Below are 6,000 nucleotides of genomic sequence, written 5' to 3' on the forward strand. Positions count from 1 at the left end.
GATAGTCTCCTTTCTTTGTAGCTATTTAAGAAAACGCAAGTCCTCATGGAAGGAAAAATATTAAACTGAAGATTAATATTTTATCATTAATTATAAAGAGATTTTTCTTTAAGAGAAAAAAATTAACCTTTATATTTTGGCTTCAATCATAGAACACAGATTGGATTTATTCCCCTTGGGAATTTATTCTCCTTGGGACAAGGAGAGTCAATATACTCGAATTCCTACTGCTCCTATTAAACCGTCCCTTTATTGTTCAAATTAAATACATAATTTGCAAATAATACATAAATAAAAATATATCTTCTAGAAAAAGAAGAACCTAAAGTGGGTGGATGAAGAAGAAAAGCCTGAGTACTATGTATTTATCAACAGAAATCTTTCAGTTTCCAGATACCTGGTAAGATGGCTGCTTCCTTCCGTCTGAAGAGCTCCTTCACAGGAGTGAGTGGTGGTGCCATGAGGGGCTCAAGAATTCAAGGCAACTATTGCAATACTTCCTGTATTTCTTGAAGAGCTGAGCTCCCATCAGCTTTTGCTTTTCTGACTGTGCCAAATTTGCTCCTTTTCCTTCATGGAAACTTAAAATAATTGCTGACAGTTTTAAACCTGAGAGCAGCTAGGTGACCTACTGATGAAAGCCACAGTGCTGAGAGTTCCTGATTCAAACAATGACATTTTTTGTTCTTCACCTCACATATTACTGTACAACATGGATAATAAGGAAAAAGCTGAGACCTTAGCACTGACTCTGTCATTTTAATTTTTCAGTTCATTGCAAATAGGGCTGTGTTGCTCTTAAATACCCAGGATTTCTTGAGTGTCTTACTGTTAGAAACTTACTGCATTTGATTTATAGCATTTCTATAACACAAAGCATTCCTGCCTCAAAAAGTAACAATTTTCTGTCCAAATGAAAATAAAATGCTGGTATGCTTGGAATTAGGTATCGTCTAGGCAGAACATCTTGAAAGATGTTCCTTTATAAAGCTGTTGCTTGTTTCTTTTTTTCCCTTCTCTTGGCGAGTATGAGATTTTTCATTACAAAATTACGAGTGGCACATGTTGTAGTAAGTCATATCTGCACTGCAAGTATCTGTGCTAACCATGAACATGACCCAAGGCATATTAGTCAGCTGTGAAGAATCACTTGTCAGATAAAGCCTGTCTGCAGGAGGACAGAAAATGTTTATTGAAATTCAGTGACTGTCAGGGGTGGTACCTGCTGCCACTGCCGTTGCTCCTCCAAAGGCATGTTAATTAAACAAGATGCAAAGAAAATAAGTCTGTCACATTCTTGTGGTCAGAATCCAGGGAGAGGTAACAGATGATGACTTAAATGGTTTCCGAAAGCTTTGGTTTGTTTTTTTTAAATAAATTGTTCAATAGATACCAGGTTCCTTGAAATTACAGTAAAATGGTATTTTACCTTTCTCCTTGTGTTTAGTTCCTCCTTTGATACTGCAGAAGCCCAGAAGATGATGGGCTGGTGTGTATGTCTCAAACACTGATAGCTGGATGTGTGCTTATACTATAAGAAAAAGGACTAATTTATACCAATTTCCATGGCAAGTGTGTAATATACTAATAAAACTCTGTAAGTTTTGCAGATCCTCTGACTTTTGTCTTTTTTTTTTTTTCAAGTGAGCATCTGCTAATGTCAGGAGCTTCCTTCTCCTTAAGGGTGGGATGTCACAGGATATTAGACATATGATTGTATGAGGAGCTGTTCCAAGTACATCCATCTCTCACAAATAAGTGGCTATGCAGCTTGGAGATAAAGAGCTTTCTGATCCCATTGGATTTCAAACAAAAGAGTATACTCTTACTCAGACTTTGGTTACTAAAATCACTTAGATTTTGATCCACCTGGCTGGAGACAAATTATTGTAATTGAAGCTGATAGTGACACAGTGGTCAACAAAGTCCTACAGTTTCACTGTTAATGATGTGAGCATCCATTAGAATCACTTTGCTGAAGGCTCACCTGTAAGGGCTCAAAGGAAATTGCTGTGTCAGGCTCAAACCATATCTAATTCTAATTTATGTGTTTTATTGCAAGTTCTTGTGTTGACCCTTAAATCTAGTACCAATCATAGTACAATATAGTACATGTGCTGTAATTGAAAACTAATTGTATTTTCATTTTTATTTCTCTTTCGAAACTATAACTTCTCTTTACTATAATGTATCCCAAAACTTTGCCGAAGCATCCTTTTTTTATAGAGCACAGCTTCCCCAAAATAATAAAGAATTTGTCGATATCATCAGGATCCCAGAGGATGACTTTGATAACTCCAAATATTGTATTCCTAATATAAAATAACAAATACTTGCAAGAAGCATGGATTCACATATAAATGCTGCCTAGTAATTGGGAGTCTATATATATGCATTATAACCTATCAGGGTTAGAAGATTGCAAAGTGGTCAATGACTTTGGTGTCTGCAAATTGATTCACTATTTTAGTAACCACGCCTGTAATTCACTTTTGGGAGAAGAGAGACAGATAGTCTTTGTGTGGAAGATTAGTCTTACAGTAAGTAGTACTTTGGATCTTCTATTTTAATCATCCATAAAACAGTAGAAAAAGTGCCCTGTGTTGTATTGTGTCATCGTCTCTACAACACTTAAAAACCACATTCCCAGAGCTATTTTTAAAAGCATGAAGTGGAGGGAAATATATTTGATGAGAATGTGTGATTAAGGTTGGGAGTTTTTCAGGGTGACCTGATTTTTTATCTCTGTTTTCTCATCTTTGCAATAAGGATGAAGAGAGGAGTTTGTGTTTCATTTTAGTATTCCTGCTCATGAGCATTTACCTGCCGAGCACCCTGATTCCCCCTCAGGCACAGGAGGTGCAGCCCGTACCCTGTAGTGGGGCTCCTGCCACGGGGGTACCTCCTGCGAGGCCCTGACTGCCATGGGGGAGGGCACTGTCCTCTCCTCGGGCCACATGAACTGAAAGTCCTTCCTGGCCTTCATCCCAGTGCCCCGAGGACCACGTTGGCTTTGCTGCATGAGGACAAGGGAGTGATGCAGGAGCTTTTCTGGAGCAGGATTTTTGGGTGAAAGAAGCAGAGCAGAGAAGGTGTGTTTTTAAATTATTTCCCCATGCCAGCATGCCTGTTGTCCATAGGTCTTGCCAAACTGAGCTTTAAATAGAGTCAGACAGTTTATACAGACTAATAAAATAAGTCTGTGTTGATGTTGGCACTCAAGCCACTTTGCTTTTAAAGGCTGTTCACTGAGCTTGGAGCATAGCCACGACCCCAGGCGCCGGCCTGAAACTATGATGGTACAGTAAAGTGACAGGAGAAATAGGTCAGGAAGAACATCTACCTGGGAAAATGAGTCAAGACCTTGTCTTAGTTCACAGCACAGTTAGAGGGGTTTCATGCTCTCTGTCTTTGACGTCCCAAGCCAGGGAAGGAGATGGAAAGCTCGTGTTGGTGTGGTCTGATGTGGCCACTGGTGACAGGTGAGCCCTCTTCAGGGGCATTCGGGGCACTCAGGTCAGTGAGTGCATTTCTGGATTATTATAAAATTTGAAAGTGCCATTTTACTGTAAGAGTTTGATGAAAAAGAGAAGAGGGATATAGCAGAGATCAGCCTGAATTTGGGAATGACACTGTCCCTCCTGCAAGCCTAAGAAGTCAGATCAGCTTTGGCCAGGGATTTAGTTACATGTGTTTAAATGAACCCCAACAAATTCCAAATTCTGAATTTCTGAAGTGTGCTCAAATATACATAGATCTTTTTCTAAGACCATCTGTCTGGGTCACGAGAATATTTGGCTGCCTTTATTGTAGTGGTACTACACGTCGCCTCATTTTGATGCTCAGCCAACTGCTCTGGAGAAGATCCCTACTACACGGCTGGCTAGAAGTCACCCCTCCTGCTCTTGTTTGCTCTAGTTGAGCCTGTGGTTGCAAATCTAAAATAAGCATTCTGAAACCAGCTTTTCTTTGATCTGTAGTGAAGCACATCTCTTCCAGTTAGAGTCAAAGGCTGCATGTCAACTCGTAAAACATGAACAAATTGAAGGATGGCTTCTGATTTCTAAGCAATATGGGTAAGAAAGACTGAATATACCAATAGGCCATTTGCTGTTATTCTAGTGAAGGTCTTCCATTAAGAAGACCAGAAGAACTTATTTCTGCTGATGTTGGTACTTGGTGGTGTTTATTTGCAAGCAGCAGCAGCAGGGTTGTAAAGCCATCTGTTTACAAATCACAGTTTTTAACATGGGCTTAATCACTCAGCTCAAGACTGCTGTAACAAGCTATTTACATCTCTGTGTCAGACAGAAACATGTGGTCCTTCCATTCCCTCACATTCCCTCCCTACTTGCTCAGCATCTCCTCATAAGAGTCTGTTCTACTAAAAATGCTCTAAAGCAGATCACTTAGCATTTTACTTGGGGACTCAGAGCAGGGTATTTGCTCCCAAAAGGATGCCATTTGTCACTGGAAGCTGTCGGGTTTACCAGATCCTTCTGAAATGTGGTTTCTGAGCTGACTCCAACATTCTGGCACTGCAGACCTTGCAGAGCACACAACTACAGTGTCCATGTTTCACCCTGCTCATGTAGCACTTTCAACACCTCTGTGTGCTACATTTTGCACATTTCCCTGCATAGCTGCACTTGGTGCATATTCTTACAAATATCTGGCTGCCCCTGGGTGTACAAGAGAAGAGGAGAGTCATGAAAATTTCCATGTCCTGATCCCTATGGTGAATTTTCTCCCAAAGAGCCACAGGTGCTTGTGCTGCTTGGGGCTCTCAGTGACAATGGGAGTAGCTTCACATCCCAGACTCTACTAGTTCCAAGATTTTCTGGAGTTTTTTTACAAGTACTTTTTAGATTAGCCAGTGGGCATGTAACACTACAAGCGTGTTTCTATAGAAGGAAAGGGTTCCTTTCAGCATGTTTGTAGACAATGCAAAGATTTCATGGACTTTACACTCTGTGCCTTGTTTTGAAACATGTTCAAAAAACTGTCTATGCAATCTGTCCAAGAAATCTTAAAATTATACTTGGATTTACTTTTGGAACATGCGACAAGGTGGACTAATTTAACTCGATTTGCCCCATTGAAAGTGCCATTTGAATGGACTGACAATCAGCATTTTGATAGTAGGTCCTTTCCTTGTATTAGTTTCCCTCTTCTCTTTTTATTGGCCTTAATTTCCTTCTCTTCTACCTAAACTCTGGACGAGTCTTTTTGTTGGAATAGGTGACCAGGAAGATGAGTCTTAGCACTCAGATGGAGACATCTAGTCCAAGGGCAGTCTAGTCCAGCTGCCTCTAAAACTGGATTTAGATCTCTTGATATTAGTAATAATAGAGTTTAATCACACTGGTATCTAGTAGCACCTCCATTTAATTATTTTATGTTAACAGTGATAGTATTACACAGCTCCTTTACTAGAACCATCACACCTTTAAATATGTGGAACTTCTCTGCAATTTAATGAAAAACAAATTTGAAACCTCAACAATCATCATTCTCTGAGAAAATGAAATATTTTGTCAGAAATTTTGTCCATCAGCCCAGACCATGACAAGAGACTTCAAAGCTCCCATCCGTGTTTCTCTTGACATTAACTATTTCTGAGTAGAGTAATTTGTGCAACATTTGTAGTATGATGGCACTGAATCACCAATCTGGCTGAATGGGTGAGCAGTGACATTGTCTCGGAGGGAAAATGCACTGGTGCTTTCACAGACACAAGCCAAAATGGAGTACAGCCAACTAACTCACTAAAAAAAAAAAAAAAAAAAAGGAAAAAAAAAAAAAAAAAAAAAAAAAAAAAAAAAAAAGAAAAAAATAAGAAAAAAAGAGTGAGAGAAAGCAAAGAAAAACTGCAGGTGGAATGAAGCATAATGCAAAAAGGAAGACCACCGTATTTCTGGGGTCAACCAGTCTAGCAAGTATTATTCATTTGTGACACAATCCATATAGAAGCTGAGGAGGTGAAAAGACCAGGAAATA

Source organism: Corvus kubaryi, unplaced genomic scaffold, assembly GCF_017639235.1.
Source record: "Corvus kubaryi isolate FWS band 111438036 unplaced genomic scaffold, C.kubaryi_AGA036_p1.0 137, whole genome shotgun sequence".
Taxonomy (NCBI): Eukaryota; Metazoa; Chordata; class Aves; order Passeriformes; family Corvidae; genus Corvus; species Corvus kubaryi.